At 42.8% G+C, this 23,771-nt stretch overlaps 1 non-coding gene across 1 annotated transcript; it reads left to right on the top strand.

The window, feature by feature from the left end:
- On the top strand, positions 5,080-5,152 carry TRNAK-CUU. Its single transcript has one exon. It is a non-coding gene; the product is annotated as a tRNA-Lys (tRNA).

The following is a 23,771-nucleotide window of genomic DNA, read 5'->3' as shown; positions in this document are numbered from 1 at the left end:
TTGCCCACTGTGGCTACCTTGTAATGGACAGGCTCCCAGGCAGTGCTCGTGAATGGAGGCAACGGAAAGATAACCCTAATATTAGTTTTGTCTCAGATCGTGACAAGGAATTGATTTGGCAAGATATCCTTCAACATTTCACGCTCGATACACAGGATGAAGCTTTGAAGGAGAAGGTTAAAATCTGGACTATGCAGAAGATGGCCAAACAATTTCAGGCTTGGAAGAAGACATTATAGAAGACTTTTGTTGCACAAGGCCGGACACCAGATTTCACCAACAAGGCCTACGTCAAGTTGAGGCCTTTTTGGGATGAGTTCGTAGAGTTTATGAACTCAGAAGAGGGTCAGGCACGGATGATCAAGAATCAAGAAAATGCTAAACAAAAGCAATACCACCATCACTTGGGTTCAGGTGGCTACAGGACTGCTATTCCTAAGTGGCAAAAGCTGGAACAGGAGATTCTTGGGAGAGGGATCGAACCAGAATCAATGCACTGGCCCGAGCGCGCCAAGTATTGGTTCTTTGGTCATGGTGGAACCATAGACCTAGAGACCGGAAAGATAGTGTACGGCGAAAAGCTCGAGAGAGTAGGACAGAGAATGGCCTATGCTAGAGGATTAGTTGAAAGCGGCACCTGGCAGCCAAATAGAGAAAAGGATGAGCTGACATACACCCTGGAGACTGCTGAACACGGTGGGCGAACCAGAGGCTATGGGGAGATATCATGGGAGCATGGCTTCCCTAAAGATAGACCGACTTATAGAAGCCGCCAACGAAAGAAGGAAGAGGAAGCAGAGCGGTTGCATAGGTTGGAGGCAATGGTGATTGAGTCACGCGAAGCGGCTCGTGAAGCGATAGCGCGAGAGAAAGCGCTTGAAGAGAGAATGAACGAGGAGATCAAAAGACAAGTGCAGATTGCAGTAAGTTCTATACAAGGGCAAACTGCATCACAACCTAGAGTCAACATTAGCCCCCCCGGTCAGTTGAAAAGTAGTTGCGCTTCCACAGAGATGCCAACTATTCAAGACAACGTGGGGCTGCACTTTCCGGTGGATGACATCACTGAGCCTCTGACAACATGTGAGCTGCACATTCCATAGGGGACTGCCACAGTCATGGTTGCTGTCGCTGTTGTAACTCCTGTCGACCCTACAAGGACACCAAGAATCCATGGGGCGATAATTCCACCTGGATATGCTAGTGTCTCGGTGGATAGAGTTATCAAAGGCTTCAGTAATGTGCAGCTTGAGATAGAAGGAGGTGATGGATAGAAGACTCTAGGAGAAGCAGAGAAGACTTTTATTTGTTGGCGCAAGCGCTACATCATTATTCCTGGGGCATCACCTAGTAGTCTACCACCACCTCCTCGTCATGAATCTAATCCTAGGTGCGGATGAAAATTGACTATACATTTGTTCACTAAATTTATTTTGCATTCTCTTAGTTAGCGGTTTACTCATATACCTTTTATTTTCACAGGTGGTCACCGACATGTCATAGTGTTGCGGGTGATGACGAGGGAGTGCAAGACACGGCTGCATCGCCTCGGTCTCCAACGCCACCACCTAGGGCTCCAACACCGCCACCTCGGGCTCCAACACCGCCACCTCAGGCTCCAACACCGCCACCTAGGGCTCCAACGCCACCTAGGGCTCCAACGCCGCCTCCTCGGGCTCCAACACCGCCACCGGCCGCCCCATCACCTCCACACGTGGCTCCAGCACGAAAGAAGAGGCCGGCCACAAAATCAAATGTGTCGGCCGCCCCGCCGCCAAAAAAGAAAGCCTCCGAAAAGAAACAAGCTATCATTCCTAAGAAGCTGTCCTATGAGATGACTGATGCAGAAATAAATGCTTCAGTAAAATCAGATGTGGATAGTTTCTTCAAGAAACTTAAGACTGAAAGAGAAGCCAAGCGAAACCCTGAGAAGCCGTACCTCTTACTACGGCCAGAAGATCTACGACAAAGGGTTGAGGCTGAACAAAAAAAGAGGCGTGAAGCTCAGAAAGAATCATCATCTTTATCGGACTATGATCGCACTTTAAGAAAATCCATAGAAGAAGAGAAGAAGAAAGAGAAAAGAGCACGCAAGGGTGTAGCACAGCTCGGGGAACAATCAAAGCAATCAGTGCCCCCGCTAGTCATTGGAAATGAATATGGTTCAAACATTGACGTGCTAGACCAGCAGATACCGGCAGATTTAAAATTTGAAGAGCTTGAAATTTTTTTTGCGGAAACTGGTCTTAGCTTAGCCCAAATGATAGCGGGGGCACCAATTGAAAGTGCTCCACAAATTGATCATTGGCAGAAGGAATATACATATGGCAACAGTTTATACAACCCTGCGGCCCTCAGCAAGCTTGGAACGCAAATGTACATGCTAAACAAATGGTACATGGAAGCGTGTGTCAGAAAAGCAGATGACTATATTTGTGTCCGAATTAGAAACTATCATTACTTCTGTGGTGATGATATTATTTATGTTCAATTTAATGAGCTACACGAACTATGCCACATGGACGCTCTTGACAAATCTCTAATGAGTTGCTTCTGTCTGTAAGTGATTCTTCCTTTCAATAATGTCTCTGTAACTTATCATGTATATATATAACTAATTACAGAAACCTGCTATACATATGCAGAAACATGATGAGGGACCTCAGAGTTAGAAATGACAAGGAGATTGGATTTGTGGATCCAAATGTTGTATTCAAAGACCACAAGACCCCGTATGTTTTATGGAGAACTCAAACAGAGAGAAATCTACGGAGGTTCTTGATCAACCAAAAAGATAAAAGATATATACTCTTTCCCTACAACTTTAAGTAAGTGTCGTTATCGTGTGTACATTCTATTTAACTAATTAATCAGATCAATATGAAGATATATACTAATTTTGCCTACATATGCACACAAATGCAGCTTTCATTGGATACTAATTGTCATTGATCTCTCGCAATGTCAATTGGTAATCTATGACTCATTGAGAAAACCACAGGATGATTACCAAAAAATGATAGATATTACCCAAGAGTAACTCCGATCTCTATATATTAAATTCTCCTCTTTTAACTTAGTAATGGATACTTAATAATGATCGTTTTATTGCTAGGGTTTGGGCTGGGTTCGTGCAGAAACACCGTCCAGAGTTGAATGCAGCACTTTCAAAGCCCATCTTACTTCAGTGGGTTCTACGGCAGACACCGGGCAACAATTTGTGTGGCTACTATGTGTGCGAGTTTATGACGGTGTATGCCAAAAGAACTAATCTTGAGCACCTAAAAGTATGTAACATGTATATATAATAAGTATATTTCATTTATTTGTTGCTATTTAATAAATCCTATTCATACCTCTAACTTTTTTCTTTAATGTCTATTAAAGAAGATGTGGCTGAAGGAGTAGGTGTTGGATGCGGTGCGCCTAAAAGGAATTTAGGAGATAATCGCAGGATTTCTTAATGACCAAGTCCTGGATTCCGGCGGCGAGTGCTACTTCAACCCTCAGGAGCAGATGAAACCAAATAACGATGATCATTTGTACGATGCTTGAGTGGTGGAGAAAAATTGTGTTGTAAATACTTTGTCCGTGAAGCATATGTGTAAATATTTTATTATGGACCTATAGATATAATTATTTATATATATATAGTGTTTTATAGTATATTTATATGTAATCTTTTAAATTATATAAATTATATAGGTGGACGTTCCATAAACTACCAGCAAACAATACGCATTCGAAAATAACAATAACATAATTGTAAACCCTAAATCGAAAACCAAATGAAAAGAAAAAGAAAAAAGAAAAAAGTCTTTAGTCCCGGTTGGTAGCAACAACCGGGACTAAAAGTGGAGGCCAGATGGCACACCCGGGCGCACCTTTTAGTCCCGGTTGCTGTTACCAACCGGGACTAAAGGTGGACCTTTAGTCCCGGTCCACGGAACCGCGACTAAAGGTGGGACATTTAGTTCCGAAACCTTAGCCCCGGTTCCGTAGCCGGGACTAAAGGCGCTTACGGCCCGGGGCTAAAGCCCTTCCCTGTACCAGTGATTGCTATGATCCCACAATCTACTTCTCCATGCTTGCAGATTGTATAACACCTTGCAATAATAAGCTGCATCCCACAGTTTGTAATCGCTAAAATAGGCACGGCCTAATCAAAAGTGTAAAGAATCTGAAGTGCTTTATATACTTTTCTAGATGTTGTGTTACATGGTGGTAATCTGGTCGAAAATGACACCTCCACCACTTTGTTCAGCTTAACTTAGATAATTATTATCTCTTGAAACACAGTCTCCCACACTCAAATTAACAAGTCCATCCGAATCTTGGATCACTAGTAAATCTTCTTTATTTCTTAGACTAGAATAAATCCCTTTGTTGGGTGGCCACAGACTTAAAGTAGAAAAACAGGGTTTAGTGTAGAGTCTGGATCGTAAAATATATAATTGATCCGAGAGAATTACAGAGAAGTAATGGTTTTTTATGGTGGCCGGGACAAATTATTTAAAGAGACATATCTTTAGGAATAGAGAAGTTCACTCTCCCCTACATTATTTATCTCTTGGATTGGAAAAGAATAAATTTTGGAGCATCGGTTGTCAATCAGGTGCTACATACCGGCCGAATCTTTGAGATGACGTGGCGCTTTGGAGTGTTACTCTAAGCTTGGTGTAAACGCGATCGTTCACGGCCCTCTCCTTTATGCAGGTGTTGTCACGGTGCAGTAGAACGAGAGACCGAGGCGGCACATCGGATACAGCTAGCAGAGTACGTAGCAGATAAAGCTCCCAGACATGACCGACGAAAACGATGGCACGTCTGCTGTGTAGAGTGTTCGTGTCGTCCATGCCAAATTTGCAGGATTTATATATGCTCTTGTTGGCCCTGTCTATTTTCTGAACAGAGAAGGATATCTGCACAAAGATTTCAGATGAAACTGAATTTGCTACAAGCCTACAAGCCAGCGTGAGTACACCATATACAGACGTGCACATGTGATGATATTTACAATTTGGCAACAAATGAGTATTATTATTCAAGTAAAGTGTACGAGTCCAATGAAAATAAATTGCCCGTCTAGCTCAGTCGGTAGAGCGCAAGGCTCTTAACCTTGTGGTCGTGGGTTCGAGCCCCACGGTGGGCGAGTTTTTTTTTAACGTTTTCAGTTTCGACATTACTTTACAAGGTAAAATGGGCCGCTGCGTAGTAAGTTTAAAATGGGCCGCTGTGTAGTATATATGTGCAGAATGTAGGCCTTATGCATATGATGATGGATCCGTTGTCATTTGTCTAGGAAACAATACATATGATGATGGTCCGTTGTCATTTGTCTAGGAAACAATATTGGGCTGTGTTGTTTGGACCCTTGCTTTGGGCTGCTACGTGCTATTACGAACGTTGCAAACATTCCACATTTTTAGTGTTTAATATTATAAAATCACAAACACAATTTTCTTTAAATAACGGTACAAATGTCATGCTTTTATTTATGTACTCGCATGTACACTTATCTCTGTAAATTTAACACTTAAATAGGTTGATTTTGCATTATGAGCCTTTTTCCTCTAGCAAACTGATCACCATATAATACAAGGCCCAGGGTCTTGTTTGGTTGGACCTCGGGACAATTTGCCAAGGAAAAAATGTTGCCTTTGATCACACAAGTTAGATCATAGTTTGTTTAATTGGAAGACTGTGTCTAAGAACATTAACAAGGAAAAACAAAACATTAATTTTGTGTTTATAACGTATTGTTAATTGAGCTCCTGATGATTCTTTAGATAGTAACATTTATATTATAATTTTTCTAGTTTTATAAGATTAAAATAAATATTTATAATGACAATATCTTTCTACATGTGCTTAATTTAAAAAGAGAGAGGCAAGATAAAATTAATGGAACATAGTAATAGTGGGGAATATTTGTTTGCTTAATTTGACATGAATAGAAAGGCTAATAAAAAAGGTTTCTCTCTCGGTCTTGTAATATAGGGTATTATAGGAGTTTTAGGACAAATTAAAAGTGAATATAAAAGACACATATATCCCCATTCTATTTCCTAATCAGACGCTATCATCATCGTGATTAATAATTATTGGTTGATAAATGAAAGTATTTAATGTAAAACTGTTTTTGTCCTCTAGAATGCATATTTGAGGACAAATTTTGAATGCCAGAATGTATTATATATAGAACGTATATAGAGTATGCTATAACCATACAAACTAGTTAGCATGTAGCCGCACGTGGATAAAATTAAAAGAACACAGTAATAGTGGGTGATATTTGTTTACTTAATTTTGTTGCTTCCTAGCCAGCGCTGCCCCTTCCACGCAGCTAGCTCAGGAGTTCACCGGTTGGATACGCTGTTTGGCTAGCTGCCTAGCTAAGGTTCCAGTCCAAACACAGCCGCATGTTCATCGGCCTGAGTGAGAGATACTCTTGCCTGGACTAGAAAGCTTTTCAGGATCGCAACCAAACAACATACCAGTGAGTTACAATGGTAGGGCAGGTTAGAAAAGTGAGTTAAGGACCGCCAACATTAGGCATGTTGAACATGTTAAGATTGATATTGTGCGCATTGTTCATTTTTATATATCATGGGCGGTAGTAAGATTAGAAGGATGAGCATGAATCACTACAAGAAATATGTCATCTTATGACTTTTACCTCATGATATTAGACTAAATAGTCACTACTTTGATTAGTTTACGACTTCTTTTGTAGAGCCAACTTAGCTTAGTGACTTTAATTAATTTATGTCATAAAAAATGTCTTAATGCTAGTATAATAGAATATCGTGACATTATATACCATGTCATAACAACCAATTTACTATACAAATGACGCAAAGAAGCGGCTTATCAGTTAGAATTGTGAGAGAGTTTGTCAGGTATGCATGATGTGTTTCATGTTTCTTAGTTGAAAAAGTGTTTATGGGTACCAGAAGAACAGATCCCTTTAGAAGAGTTGACCATTAAAGAAAGTCTCACATATAAAGAGTATGCGATAAAGATCTTAGAAACTGGAGAAAGGGTTATAAGGAGCCGAATGTGCAAGGTACAATGGAATCGTTATATAGAGAATGAGGCTACATGGAAAAGAAAGGAGGATCTAAGAAAATCTTACTCACAACTGTTTGAGTAAGCAATCACCCAATCTCGAGGACGAGATTCTTTCAAGGGGGTATAATTGTAATACCTAAAAATGTGCATTTCTCAAAAAATCTAAATTTGAATTATTAAAATATTATCTAAGCATTCAAATATAGAAACAAATACTAAATTTTATGAAATTAAAATAAACTATAAGGTGAGGGACAAGTTGTTGCACTCATCCTGATACATGAGTTTGGGTTTGATTCAAATGTCAAAATAGATTCAAAATTCAAATTGAAAATGCTATGAAAAATTGTTGACGGTAATTAACTCCAATTATAAATTATCAACTAATGCTGAAAAAACCAACTAAAATGAACTAAAGTGTCGTATGATTAGATTTAAACCTAATGAGTTCTACGAGTTTTGGTGTTTTCACTTGTTTTGCAGACATTGGATATTCTATACACAAAAGCATCTCAAATGATGAATTAGAGCACACCATCGCGAAGTGCTCATTGAGACAATTGAAACGGATATATCATTCATTATAATTAAAGTCCCAACGAGAGAGTCCACTTTGGATACGCTTTGGAAATCTCTAGAAGACACTGGAAACATCACCAAGCAATAGTTTTAGGGACTAATTAACTAATTCCACAACTTTGGTGAATTAAGATTTTCTAGGGATTAAATCAGAAATAGACAAGGAAGAGTAGGACTCAAGGAACCAAATCAAATTACGTCGGAATTCCACAAGAATTGATAGAAAGGTTCCAGAGGACACCAAAATACACAAGAGCAAAGGTGAAGGCGACCTGCCATTGAGCTAGGCCGGCCAGCCTAGGTGGGTCCCCCCTATCATCCAACTTCGCACGACAGTTTCTAAACGACCTCTACGACGTATCTTGACCATTGTTTTAAGTCGGTATGATCCAAACCCCCCAGGGCATATTGGATACTTCAATTCATTATCTCCAGTCAAGATCAGGAGAGGTGTCCCTTGGATGGACTACCTCTCTAGAGCCTAGCAATCAAGAAGAAGACTAGTACACTTCTAGTTAGGTTTAGATCTAGTCTTAGAACTAGAACTAGAAGAGAGAGAGTGTGAGAGAGAGGTAGAAGATCTGGAGGAAGCCCTAGGCCTGTCGGTGCTCCTTCTTCAGCTTGTACCTATGAATTTGAGTTCTTCAGGAGCTTGGATCAGATATTTCTTCGGTCATCAACTTCTATTAGTTAGTGAGTTTATTATTCTTATTGCTCTTCTAGTTTACAAGTTTCATTTGAGTATTTTTAATCTAGTGCACTACGTTAGAATATAATTCGTAGTGTAAGCATGGTGCTTAGGCTTGGGTTACTCGTAGATGCGCCCTATATTCCGGATCGATGGTAGATCGTGAAGGTGACAACTTTGTTGAGTGTTATATAGTCCATCTCTAGTCTGTAGGTTATATCCATAGGAGACCTTTGTTACGTGGTAGATTCATACTATGTTTGTGGTCTTCCATAGTAATTATCTAGTAGATTAGTAAGTGCAAAACTCCCTAAAATAGAATTAGACCACCCTAGTTCTCTCCCTCAACCTTGTAATATCTCATCCTTGATTGTGCTCAGGGATTAAGCCAAGATCAATATCCCTGCATCCGTTCCTTTGGGTTCAATATTAAATCTGGGTCTGCAGGGGATATAATATGAACATCACCATAGACTTAGGGCTTTCATTGACAATTTCCATGAGTTTTAGTGAATGTCAGTTTCTGTAGGAAGTTATCAAGAATTAACCGAAGGAGGCCCACATGTTAGATTTAAATAGGGAGAATACCACGTCCAGTAATCAAAGAACAATCTAGAAGACTCAGGAAGGCAACACCCTAAAGCTGGGGTCCACCTAGCATTGTGCCTGGGTGGGCGCCCAAGCTCTCTAGGCAGCCGCCCCCCTGGGCCAATCAGGGGAGTCTCGTAGATCCTGCCTCTACTAACCTTGAAGAGTAATATTGACCACCTATTTAGGTCGGTTTGATCCGAGGGTTGTGGTGCTTTCTAGAGGGCTATATATTTAGGTCCCCTCCCCCTAGGAGAAACCCTAATTCATTCTTAAATTCACTCTCTAATTCATTTGAGAATTGAGAAGTAGACATAGCCATCAGTAGAGCTAGGTTTAGAGATCTCTCCACCAGAGAATTAGAATAGCTACTATTGGCAGTCATTATAGACCAATTATAAACTGCCAACTAGATCCAAAAGGAGAAGAAGCAATCATATTATATACACACATGCATTTTATTACTAACAAGTTCCACTTGTACCATAGTGATTATATTTTGTAGGAATTATAGTGCAACAAGTGGAAATGTGCCATACCACGAAGAAAGCGCAAAGTACCAAAAGACATATTCAGAAATGCGCAAACCAAGAAAATAGAGAAAGGCCCGAACAACGCAGAACTGGGCCTGATCGTAACCACGGGAAAGATCCAGGCCTAGAGCCAAACCGACCACACGAAGGCGGTGGCCAGGGGAACCCACCCAGGGTGCGGGCGCACCCTGGTGCGGGCGCACCCCTAGAGGCGGCAAACCGGGCCCATCTTTCTCAGGCGGTTGCATGCCGCCACGTATAGGACGGTTTCACCTACTACCAAATTTAGATGCGACGAACCGTTCTAGTTCCACTATAAAAAGAGAGGCACTCCCCCCTTTTCAACACACACATCATTTGGAGTCAATTTACCTCACACCTCTCACTTGTATCTTTAGTCTAGATTAGTAGTAGTGCAAGGCAAGAGATAGCAAGGAGAGCTTGTCTCCTTGGAAGAAAGAATCTTCTTGGTATGAATAATATTCAATCTTCTTCCATGAGCGAGTTCTATTTATCTTTATATGATTATGCATATGACCTAGAGTATGATTGTGTTCTTATCATGTTAATAGTATATGAACTATTTCTTAGTTCTTGTGCTATGCTCTTGATATGTTCATCATTGTTCATCAGATTAGTATGATTAGGACTAGAATTAGTAATGGGATGATGGTTCACTGTGCTGTGATGGTTGCTCTTAGCCTAGCCTGTCACTCCGAAGGGGTGGGGCCCGTGGGGGTTAGGAGTTGTCTCCAATTACGTGAACATGGTGTTCACGTATGCTAGAATCAGTGGATGTTCAAGTATCTTTCAGGTAGAGGGGTAGGTGGCAGGGTAGTGACAGCTCTGTCATCCTTTGCATTCCCCCATGATCAGGTATTCTGATAGGAGTTCTGTAAAGTCTCTATCGGCTGGGTATCCAGCTGTAGGGATCTCCCCTCATCTCAAGCTTAGTTCTAACTCTATTTATTGCTAATTAGATGATCTGCTAATAGTTTTATGCATAGTTATAAGTGATCCATGCCTGCTCAAGTAGATTTATTTCTTTATTCTTTATTTATTATTTCTCTTCTATTTTATCCTTGAGGTTGATCCAATGTGTGTCCACTATCTTGAATATCATATTTATTCCTATTTACTCTCTGTCTACCAAGCATTCAATAAGTAATCATGTTTACACCATGTTTGATCCCTTTGCCTTCCTATGGGAATTATAAATTTGACACCCTTGAATACTCACTGGTTGAAATGCTACAATGATAGTTCTGTCCGCTTGTAGTTATATTACTTCTTCATTCATGAACTATCGATTGGAGTACCTAAGTACCGTTACTTAAGATTGTAATCCTTGTGCACTTTCAAACGTAGTGCCACAGCTTTGCATATCGCAAGTAAGGATGGTTAGGAAGGCCAATCCGGCATTCCTAATTATTGTTACCAAACTGCACTGCTAAGGCCGGCGCCCTCGAGTTGCCTTGGGTTATCTCTATGATGTAGCAATAGTTACGGTATGCCAACACCCAACATTTCTGGTGTCATTGCTAAGGATGGATCTATGGTCTATTTTTAGTAGTGACGCTAAGAAATGCCAACAAGCATTTCTGGCGCCGTTGCCGGGTGTTGACACTGTTTTTGGACACGTATCCAAGATCGGTAGAGTGTAGATCGGCAAGATAAGGCAACAGTAACTGGTCTGCAAGGGAGTTGCCGATGAGGAAGATTGCCGATAAAGGGACGATTGAGTATGGCTAAGTCGAGGAGTGGTGGCGCGTTCCTAACCGATGGCCAGCATCAATGTTTGTCGATGACGATAGCAGGAAGATTGCCGATGGCTCCGCGGGAGTTGCCGATTGACCCATGGCGTTGTCCTGGTCGATTACGAGGGGATAGTTTTGTGTTTTCCTTAGTTATTTAAATCATTTTGTATACAGATTCTGTTTAATTTGGAATTCGAGTCCTAGTCGTGTCTGATTGTAGCTCTTTGAGCAGGGTATAATGTAGACCCTAGGGCCTTGTAATAAAAATCAATCAATCAATCAAACACAAGTTTTTACTCATATTCCAGCATCTACATTCTTCGTCATATTTTCCTTTTCATTACGAGTTCTTAGGAGTTCATCGACTTAAGCTCGGCGTATTCTCGAGTTCCGCGTGAATACCTCTTGGCCGTGGCATCTGGGTGCATCGCTGTTGTTGGGACCAAAGTATTCGAGTTATCACCTTTGCCGATAGTAAGGTCAAATCGGCTGGCACGCCTTAACGTTTGAATCAGGTATTAGCCCTTTGTGTTTGCAGATCAACTTTTTGCATCAACACATCTTTTGGCACGCCCAGTGGGACCTTGATTCAAGATCAAGATCGACATGTCGACTACTGAGTTCGATCAGGAGAACGTCATCCCTGTGACGGAAGCCAATCTCAAAGATGAGCAAAAGCAAGCTATCACAAAAGCCATGGAGGACTACGAGCAGCAATGTTTGAGATCCTTCAGCATCAACAGGAGTGGTGAGGTGATCCAGAAAGAAGCACTGTCGGCCCCTCGGCAGGTCACTTTTGAAGCCAATCCTGGTAAACTCCAAGACATGGTCGATAATGCTATCAACCGTGCCTTGATCAATCAAGCTGGTGTACTGTCCAATACGGTTTTCAATGTCGTGGCTAGAACGTTCAAAGAAGGACAATTGCCACCAAACTTTGTGGGCCCTGTCTATCATCAGCCGAGATCGCCAGTGGTCACGGCTCCATCGGTTGCTATGGCCGCCGCAGGCGCAGAATCTACTGTTCCTCCAAGTACGCTAGGAGTCTCTAATGCGCAATCCACGTCGATGCCGTCCAATCCATCAACATCAGATGAGTCGATCAAGCTCACTACAGATCTATTGGCATCGGCAATATCGGGATCTGTTCCTCCTAATTGGTGGGGTTTTGGTATGCCCCCGGAATACTTGTTGAAGACACCTGGCACATCTCAGACAGCTGATACGAGAGACAAGGCTCCTATGGCATCGGCACCTCCAAATATGCCGATGAATCAGAGTCCCCAGTATACTACAACCACTACTGCAAGACCTTACACTGGGAATTCTCAAGCTCCAACGTTCCAGATGCCTAATGCATCGGCAGATCCAATGCCGACGCAACAGAGGTTTATGACTCAGCAAGGGTATGTCAACTCAATGATGATGCCCAATTACCAGTCATCGGCAGGGCCTATGCCGATGAATGCTAATAGTGGATGGACAGGGCAGCTAGTCCTTCCACAAATGCCTCAGCATGGATTTCAACAAGGACAAATCCAACCTGGGTTCCAGAATCAAGGGTTGACCAACCAGCCCATGAATCTTGGTCAGCAGTTTGGTGGTCAGCAGATTGGTGGTCAACAGATCGGTGGTCAGCAGATTGGTAGTCAGATGATTAATCCAATATTTCATGCAGATCGCGCACCACATAGACACGTGGAAGCTTACCAGCAGGTGCTAGATCCGCAACCGCCTCATCGGCAAGATGCCGATGCTTATTGGGCCGATAAGATTGCTGAAGTAATGAATTGGGATAAAACCCAAAGTCAACACTTACTCTTATCGGACACCGTATCCTCCTGCATATGATTTGATTCCACTTCCACATCGGTACAAGGTGCCGGATTTTACTAAGTTTTCTAGACAGGATGATACATCAACTATGGAACATGTCAACAGGTTCATCATTCAATGTGGAGAAGCTGCCAACAGAGATGAATTAAGGGTTCGGTTGTTTTCATCATCTTTGTCAGGATCGGCTTTTACATGGTTTATTTCGTTACCTCCCAACTCAGTAATTACTTGGGCCGATCTGGAGAAGCAGTTTCACAAGTACTTCTTTTCTGGAGTTCATGAGAAGAAGATTACCGATTTGGTCAGGTTGAAACAACGCAACGATGAATCAGTTGAAAGCTTTGTGCAGAGGTTGCGGGAAGTCAAGAACAAATGCTATAGTCTAGTTTTGGATGATCGGCAGCTAGCCGATTTGGCTTTCCAGGGTATGTTGCCACATATCAGAGACAAATATGCTTCTCAAGAGTTCGAGAGCCTAAGTCACTTGGTCCAGAGGATTTCCGACCAGGATATCAAAACCTTTGAGCCCAAGAGAGCTTGGAACAAAAAGGTGTCGTTTGTTGATGAGGCAGCAAGCTCAGATTCTGATGAGGAGCCAATCATCGGTTTGGCAGAGTGGGTAAAGAATAAGAAGCCGATGTCTTGCCCTTTTGGGCATAAAGAGCCAGAGAAGTTCGCGTTTGACATCACTAAAGCTGATAGGATATTCGACTTTCTACTTCGGGAATGGCAGATCAAGTTGTCACCCAATCATGTAATCCCATCGGCTGAAGAGTTGAAGAAGATGAAGTATTGCAAGTCGCACAATGCAACTTCTCACAGCACCAATGAGTGCAAAGTTTTTAGGCAACAGTTGCAATCGGCCATCGAATCCGAGAGAATCAAATTCGATAGTTCCAAAGCCCAGAAGCCGATGAAGATTGATCAACACCCTTTTCCGACAAACATGTTGGATGCTAAGGGAAAAACCAAGGTGTTGACATCGGAAGCAGCTGAAAGAAATGCATCGGTGGATCCTCAGCATCAAATTACTACCGCCGATGCCAAGGGAAAAGGTTTAATCCAGGAAGGAAATAGCTCAGGAAGGCCTCCCCAATCCGGTATTGTGATAACTCATAGAAGGCCTCGGGAAACTTGGCAGCAGCGTGAGGATCGGTATCGGCGCCAGCAAGAGGACTATCATTGGGAAGAAGAAAGACACCGACAAGAGTGGAATCGGCACAGAGATCACTGAAATTGTCCATTCTTCATCCATTGTTGGGAAGAAAATATCAAGCTGCCCACTGTTAGAGATTGCCCTGAATGCAATGGTTATGATCGGTACGACAGGTCCGACCGGCGTTATCACGATGATAATCGACGATTTAATGGGCCGATTAGGGGGAGAGCGTCGGTTCATGATCGGCTGGGGGGCAGGCTCAGCGTGCATGATAGGCTTGGTGAACATGTTGAATACTTTCCCAGGAACCAAAAAGAACTTGAGGAGATGGCTAATGCACGAATTCCCAATGAGTTCATATTTTGCAGGGATGCCAATACTTATCGGATGGAGTCGAGGGAAAATCGTCGCCCATCGGTAAAGCAGCAACAACTTCCTCCATTGTGTCCAGAGGGGTTGACTAGGACACAGAAAAGGAGGCTGCAGCACGAAAGACGAGAAGAGTTGAGCAAGGGCGAGAACTCTGGCCAGTATGGGGATCAGCAACAATCAGATCCTAAGGGAAAAGGTCCATCGGCAGATGTCAACATGGTATTTATGTTGCCGATGGAATTCCTTGCACTGTCCAGTGATGATGAGTTGGAGTTTTCCAACCAAATAGCTCAGTTGGCTCTGGATCCGATGACAGTCATCTTCGAAAAGCCTGCCGATGATGAAAGGCAACATCTTAAGGCTTTGTTTGTCAAAGGAAGAGTGGATGGTCAGCCTATGACCAAGATTTTAATTGATGGTGGAGTTGCTATCAATATCATGCCATATGCAGTGTATCGGAAGCTTGGAAAAGGAGATCAGGATTTGACCAAGACCGATATGATGCTCAAAGACTTTGAAGGGAATGTGTCTCCGGTTAAGGGAGCCATCTGTGTTGAATTGACTATCGGTAGCAAGACCTTGCCGACAACTTTCTTTGTGATCAGTGGAAAAGGTGCTTATAATCTACTGCTAGGGAGAGATTGGATTCATGTCAATTGTTGCATACCATCAACAATGCACCAATGCTTGGTCCAATGGGTAGGTGACAAGATTGAAATTGTCCCAGAAGATTCTTCCTATGTTATTGCATCGGCAGAGGCAGACACCTATGAAAGAACTAGGTGTATTTCAGGAGAAGATTGGGAAAAAGATTTCCTCAAAGTTGCCGATTATGAAATTCCACCGATCCAAGCAGTCGGTTCTGATGACGAGTTTTATTGGATAGGTTCACCGATGATGGAAATATAGGCCAGGGATTCACATCGGCCGATGATTTAGTAGAAGTAGATATAGGTAGTGGTGATAAACCTAGGCCTACTTTTATTAGTGCTAAGTTAAATTCTGAGTGTAAGCAGCAGTTAACCGATTTGTTAAAGGAATATAAAGATTGCTTTGCTTGGGATTATACTGAGATGCTTGGTTTAGACCGATCAATTGTTGAACATCGGTTGCCTATCAAGTTTGGATTTTGGCCACATCAGCAGCCAGCTCGCCGATGTAATCCTAATATCCTTCCTGATATTAAGGCCGAAATAACTAAGCTTATTGAAGCTAAATTTATTCGGCAATGTCGGTATGCCGAATGGATTTCCAATGTTGTTCCAGTTTATAAGAAAAATGGGAAGCTTTGGGTTTGCATTGATTTCAGGAATCTTAATAAAGCTACGCCGATGGATGGTTATCCAATGCCGGTTGCCGATCTACTGGTTGATGCTGCAGCTGGACATCGGATCATTAGCTTTATGGATGGCAATGCAGGAGACAATCAAATATTCATGGCTGAAGAGGATATTCCAAAGACTGCATTTAGATGTCCTGGTCATATTGGGTTGTTTGAGTGGATAGTCATGACCTTTAGCTTGAAAAATGCTGGTGCTACTTATCAAAGGGCCATGAATTTTATCTTTCACGAGTTCATCGGCAAGCTGGTGGAAATTTATATTGATGATGTGGTGGTCAAGTCTGGAGATTTTGCAAGACATCTTGCCGATTTGTAAAAAGTGTTCGAATGCACAAGGAAGCATGGTTTAAAGATGAATCCCAATAAGTGTGCATTTGGTGTATCGGCAGGACAGTTTCTTGGTTTCATGTCCATCAGAGAGGGATTGAGATTAGTAGAAGATCCATTGATGCTATCAACAAAATAGTTGCTCCTACCAACAAAACTGAGCTCCAATCCTTGATCGGCAAGGTAAATTTTATCAGAAGGTTTATATCTAATTTGTCTGGTAAAATCCGTGCTTTCAGTCCTTTACTCAAATTAAAGGCCGATCAAGAATTCGTATGGGGAAAAGAGCAACAGTTGGCCCTAGATGAAATCAAGAGTTATTTGGTGAATCCTACGGTTCTGATTCCACCTCAGGAAGGAAAGCCCAACAGATTATATCTATCTACCGATGGGGTGGTCATCGGTTCAGCTTTGATTCAAGAATTTGAAGGGAAGAACGTGTAATTTATTATTTAAGCAGAAGGTTGATTGATGCTGAGACCAGGTATTCGGCTATTGAAAAGTTGTGTTTGTGCCTATATTTCTCATGTACTAAATTGAGGCATTATTTATTATCGGCCGAATGTACTGTCATTTGCAAAGATGATGTGGTCCGATACATGCTATCTATGCCGATCATGAGCGGTAGAATCGGTAAGTGGATTTTGGCACTATCGGAATTCGATCTGCGTTACGAATCTGCTAAAGCGGTTAAAGGACAAATTATGGCCGATTTTGTGACTCAGCATTGTGGTGCAGTGGAAACTTTGGAAATTGTACCTTGGACACTCTTCTTTGATGGATCCACGTGTGATCGGGGGCAGGAATCAGCATAGTGCTAATTTCCCCTCGGGGAAGGAAGTATGAGTTCTCCTTGCCGATTGTTGCTACATCAACAAATAATCAAGCCGAATATCAAGCTTTGATAAAAGGGTTGGAATTATTAAGAGAAATTCATGCTGATGCTGTTGAAATCTTTGAAGATTCTATGCTGCTTATAAATCAATTGGTTGGAAGCTATGAATGCCGCAGCGAAGTCTTGATAACTTATCACGAAAGGAGCATGCAGCTATTAAAGGAATTCAAGGATTTCCGATTAGAGCATGTTCCTCGATTGCATAATGAAGAGGCCAATCGGTTGGCTCAGCATGCCTCAGGATACCAGCCCATGTTAAATACGATATCGGCAATTGGTGCTGATGATTGGAGGAAAGAAATCGCTGATTATTTGAAGGATCCATCCAAGAAAGTTGAGAGACGTATTCGGTTTCAAGCCACCAAGTATGTGCTCCTCGAAGATGAGTTATATTATCGAATAATTGATGGAGTTCTTCTCAAATGCTTAGGTAATGATGAGGCTAAAAGTTTAATGGGAGAAATCCATGAAGGAGTATGTGGAGCACATCAGTCCGCATTTAAGATGAAGTGGATGATTAGGAGGAACGGGTATAATTGGCCAACCATACTTGAAGATTGCTTTAAATATTTCAAGGGGTGTCAAGGATGTCAGAAGTTTGGCAATGTTCAAAGAGCACCCGCATCGGCCATGAATCCCATTATTAAGCCTTGGCCGTTCCGGGGATGGGCTATTGACTTGATCGGCCAGATTTATCCGCCATCCAGCAAAGGACATAAATTCATCTTGATTGCCACCGATTATTTTACCAAGTGGGTTGAAGCTATTCCTTTGAAAAAAGTTACATCAGCCAATATGATTGATTTCGTGAAGGAACATATTATTTACCGATTTGGAATTCCTCAAACAATTACTACCGATCAGGGTACTATGTTTACATCAGGGGAGTTTGATGAATTTGAAATCGGTATGGGAATTAAAGTATTAAATTATTCTCCTTATTATGCTCAAGCTAATGGGCAGGCCGAGGCATCTAACAAAGGAATTATCAAGCTTATTAAACGGAAGATTGAAGAAAATCCTAGGAGGTGGCATACATTGTTAAATGAAGCTTTATGGTCATATCGGATGGCTTGTCATGGGTCGACCAAAGTTTCACCTTATCAATTGGTGTATGGACATGATGCAATGTTACCTTGGGAAATTAAGACTGGGTCTAGGCGACTATCTTTTCAAGATCAATTGGCTGCCGATGATTATGCTACTTTGATGACAGATGAGTTGGATGATCTAGCAGAGCATCGGCTAAGGGCTTTGATGAGTATAGAAGAGAATAAGAAGAGAGTTGCCAGATGGTATGATAAGAAGGTAAAAGCTAAGGAGTTTGCCGATGGAGACTTAGTATGGAAGCTAATCTTACCGGTCGGGACTAAAAGTTCAAAATTTGGGAAGTGGTCTCCCAATTGGGAGGGTCCCTGTCGGATAAATCGATTGGCTCCTCGTAACGCCTATATTTTAGAAACTCTCGAAGGAGTTGAGTTTCCCAGAGCATTAAATGGCAAATATCTAAAGAAGTATTACCCAAGCATATGGGTCAATGCATAAAAGTTTAAGTGCCGATAACATTCCTATCGGCTGGATCAAAATGTATCTGGGGACAGACTTAATGTTCTAAAAGGATGCCGATAACAATCCTATCGGCTAGACCAAAATATTAGGAGTGTTCAAAAGAAAAGAGCAAATATGCTGCCGATGAAGAATTCAGATGTTCAACAAAGCCTGGATCGTCGATATGGCGCGCAGACGGATGTGATTGGATTCTTCTATCTCCTTTATGTCATCATCGGCAAAGCCCTCCACCGGCTTCAGCTTCTTCTTCATCTGTAGTGCTTTGCGGGCTTGGACATTTCGCTCTTGTTCAAGAATCTTGATCGTCTCAAACAGATGACTTTCTTCATGTTGAGCCTGGGACAAGGCTTCTTCTACCTGCTTGAGTTCTGTCAGCAGAGCCTCTCTCTTTGCCGATAAGTCGGAGATCTTGTGCTTCAATACATCTCCCGAGGACTTTAAGGTGCCGATATTCTTGTGCTTTTCATCGACAAGGAGCTTCACTTTTATCATCTCTTCAGAGAGCTGGGCATGAGTAGCCCTATCGGCAAGACGTTGGGCGGCCTTTTGATATTGAAGCTGCCGACTTTCTAAGTAAGCAGCCTTGAAGAGGATCTCCTCGGCATCGGCAGGAATTTGGCCTCTGAGGGTCTTGAATAAGGCCTTGGCCGGATCAGAGTCATTGACCAATTTGGCTGTGTCTTGATGGAGGAGGGCTGATAATTCTTCTAACTTTGCCCTGATTTCTACCGATGTGATTCCAACTGCTCGAGAAGAGCTTGCCTCTTCGCCTTCATCTTTAGAGATGTCGATGGCAAAGGAGAACAAACTGTCAGGAGTGTCCTGTTCTTGAAAAGGAAATAAAATAAGTTATTCCACGATCAAGTATTAATAAATAATGTAGATAGGGATTGGGTAACTTACTTGTTTTAGGGCAATCTCTCGCCTCTAACTAGAAGATGCCGATGGAACCATGGGCTGATCTGCTGGGGTTGCCGATGGGAATATGTCAGCTGAAAGATTAACAGAAGTAATTATAAGACAGGAAAAGTAGGTTCATCTCGATGATTTCATAGAAAGTATGTTACCTTGAGGGGGAGCAGTACTTGTTTGGATTGAGGAAACCACCGATGCTATAATTGAACTTGCTAGATCGGTAGTTTGCTCGTGCATGTCAGTTGATGTGTCTTCTGGCTGAGGTTCCTCTAGTTGAGGTACTTCTGGCTGGGGTCCTTCTGGTTGGAGTTCTTCCACTTGGGGTGCTTCTTGTGGCTGAGAAGGAGATGGTATCTGCTGTGTCTGGATTTCTGGAGAAGTGGGAGAAGATTCCACCGGGATCAGTGACTTTGGAGGAGGGGAAGATGTTGCTGTCCTCTGGCGCTTTGCTTGTGATCTGGTGCTCTTGGAGCCTTTCCTCTTCGCTTGACTGGACTGGGGGGCATCGGCGGTCGTACTTCTGGTCTTTGTCGATGTACTGGTGTGCTGGTACAGCAATAAGAAGTTTTGTGAGTACAAGTATGATAAGTGTGAGAATGAAATCGGTGTGAATAAGAGAAATCGAAGGTTTACCTTGAAAGCTTGTGCCAAAGTAGAGGCAGCTACTGATGGAGATGTTTTTGTCCGCTTGGTGGTAACTTTCTTGAGGCGCACACCTCGATGCATTATAGCAGCCAAGGTGGGAGCGTTGTTGCCGATTGAGGAAATTGGACCTGATGGGAAAAGCTCAATCGGCTTGCCACTCCTGCTGACTGATGGTGGTGTATCGTCAACCTACATGTGACAAAGAAAACGGGTTACCGATTAAGAAGGACAGTGAAGAAATTAAAACATCGGTATTGAGATACTTACAGCATTATCAGGGACTTTGTACTGGGGGTCAATCATGCCTCGTTATGTGAGAGCCGATCTACAAAACAGATGTTCCTTCCGTTCTTCCCACCATTGTTTATATGCCTAAGTGATGAAGAGAGCTGGAACCCAAGCCGATAGATCAACATTTGTATCGGCATTCGGTGGGAGTTGGGCTACTCTAATCCACTCAAGATAGTTGGTGATGGTCTCCCTTGGCTTTATCACATCGGCGTAGCAGAGTGCAATCGGTAGTTGGCCAAAAGCTAGTTGACGAGCTAGTGCCGATGGGTTGTAGAATTCATAGGTCTGGACAGAAGCTTTTCCACCACCAAAGAAGTTAACTGGTATGGCTCTTGGGGTGATGATTGCCATCATCACGTCGTGATCCTTGTTGAGAGCATCATTGAATGGATGGAAGACCAAAGGAAATCTGGTGTCCGGATCTTCATAAGGCATCCATGCTCGCTGATCTCTGGTCAGACCCTCGTACAGAGTCTCAAAGAATCGGCTAACCTGGTCTGCGTTACCACCTATGCCGGGCAAAACTATGGCAGCCTCACCAAAGTTCAGAGGAGGACGAGTTGCCGATTCTTCTTCATCCAGTTCATCCTCGGCTATATCTCTAGGAAAGCACTGTGCGAAGGGATCAAACCCAAGGTGCTTATGCATATGGAGGCTAAGCCACATATTGATGAACCATCAGGGACCCCCTAAGTTGCCAATGGACTGGCCGAGCAGGAGTTTCCTGGTTACTTGATGGAGGAGGTGGTAAGCCGAGCCAAGCAAGTATCGACCGAGGGGAAATCGGCCACCATTAGCTAATCTTTCTGCTGCTGCTAAGTAGACAGAAGTCGGTCCTGCCGATCGACAATAGAATACAAATTTGTCCAACCACATGTTTAGGAAAGTGGTCTGTTCCTTTATGTTGACAGGGCCTGTTCGTTGGTATTTTTGGATGTACCCTGACCAACCGCCGATGGAACGAGTTTCTACCTTAGCACTGGGTTTGGTGTCAAAAAGTGGGTGCTATCGGCAGAAGATACATCTAAGCCGGTGAGCATAACCACATCAGCAAGTGTGGGGGAAGCAGGACCATGGCCAAACATGAAAGCATTAAGTGTGTCTGACCAGAAGTACGATGCAGCAATCAACAATGATTCGTTTCTATCCATATCGGCAAGGGACAACCTGATGCATTGATCCAGTTTTCGCTCACCCCACTGAACCTCATTTGAGTTACTGACTCTCAGAAACCAATCCTTCCATCCCTTGGTAGGACTGGGCCAAGAACGGAAAGCATCCTTCCATAGATCTAAAGAAAAATTCTCGGCCCTAAAGGGGATTCTGGTTCCTTAGCGGACCGAGACATTGGAGGTGTGGTTGATCGGTAGGGATGACGATTCTATTGTACAGATCCTAGAGGTTTTTGGGGAAAAGCAACATAAAGAAAGAAAAAGCATTCAGTAAGATGAACTGCGGATGAACATGAGTGCGGTGAAAATACAGGAGAGAAGTAGAACTGACCTCAGGCACGATGAAGTTGACGGCCATTTTCTCGCAGGGAAGAAGATCAAAGACTCGATGGTTGTTGGAGGTCTTGGAGCTATCGAACAGTGCCGCCGATAGAAAAGTAGAGTTGGGGTTGTGGAATGATGCGATGGAGAAGGAGTACCCGAGAAGGAAGTATTTATAGGACAGAACGGGCAGGGGCAGATCTGACTTATCTCTTTGCCGCATCTGTGAAACCCAAGGGTGCTCAGGTAGATATGGTAACTGTTCGCACGGTAATCAAGGAATTGTGCAGGTTGTTGACAGTCCTTAAGTATCAAATTTAATTATCAAATAAACAAAGAAAAGGATCTAAATGAAATCAACATCTAGACTTAGGGTTTTATCTGACAGAATTCCACGAGTTTTGGTGTTTGTCTATTTCTGCAGGGGGTTATCAGGAAATACGGAAGAAAGGCTCACACGTCGGGATTACATAGAGATATCAACGTGCCGCGCAATTATTTTACATCTAGAAGACTCCAGAAGCCACGGGAAGGAAGCGGAGGCCGAACGGAGCCAGGACCTGGGCGCCCGCCCAAGTCCTTAGGGCGCCCGCCCTGCTACAGTGGCCAATCACGTTCAACCTCACGGATTATGCTCCGCCGACCTAAAGGATCAAGAATAACCGTTCAATCAATGTCGGTTTGATCCGATGGCCCAGGTTCACTTGAGGGGACTATATAACTAGACCCCCTGGCCCCTGGAGGAGGCACCCCCTTGATCATTATTCATTATTCATACACAGAGCAAAAGCTAGGGTTTAGAGATGAGAGCTCTCCTCTCTTCTCTAAACTAGAGTAGATCTAGATAGTAGCAAGATGGAGAGCGAAGGAGGATTAGAGGAGAGGCCGGCCTGTCGGTTCTTCCTCCGGTTGTACTTCGAGCTTGCTCATGGGATGACTCTGGTAATCTACTTCTAATTCATTATGCAATTACTAATTATGTATGTTCTGGTTCACAACTGTTTTGAGTACTTTAATCTATAGGACGCTATAGGTGAGAGTTGTAGTATAGGTGTAAGCGTGGTGCTTAGACCTAGATTACTTGTGGATATCCCCTGTCTAGCTAGATCGTGTGGTAGGCCGTGTAGGTGACAGTTACGTTGGTCCTCTGTAGTCCACCTCTCGTTAGCAGGACGGGTAGGGTTTATCGGCCTATGGATAAGCATCCTTTGTGGTGTAATCTTATCACGTGGTTCGTCCCAGACATAGACATACCCCTTGGAAGTAGAGAAACCATAGTTATTCTCTCTATTCTGCTACCATCGCCCATATATTAGATTGCTCTATTCTCTATTCCTATATTATCACTCACTGTTATCTTACCTTTAATATTGTTCTTATTCAATTCTACCATCTTTCCTATTTACACTTATCTATCTATCTTGGTTAAGTTAGAGCGTAGTTGGTTCTCCCGTTTCCCTGTGGATACGATAAAACCTTTAACTGGGTAAAAGCTTCAACTGTATCCGTGCGCTTGCGGATTATCTATGTGCGTATAAATACCATAGTACACTCTAGTGCCATGCTGGGGATGACAACCTAGTATTCAAGTGGTGTTAGCAAGTGTCAACATAGGTGATTTGACAGGAAGCGGTCATGATCTGGAGATATTTCACTGTGCGGGATTTCCTGGTCGGTCCATCGGCAGCTTCCCCCAATGGTAATATTG

This window comes from Sorghum bicolor, chromosome 9 (genome assembly GCF_000003195.3).
Source record: "Sorghum bicolor cultivar BTx623 chromosome 9, Sorghum_bicolor_NCBIv3, whole genome shotgun sequence".
NCBI classification, from domain to species: domain Eukaryota; kingdom Viridiplantae; phylum Streptophyta; class Magnoliopsida; order Poales; family Poaceae; genus Sorghum; species Sorghum bicolor.
This window is presented reverse-complemented; position numbering and strand designations above follow the sequence as displayed.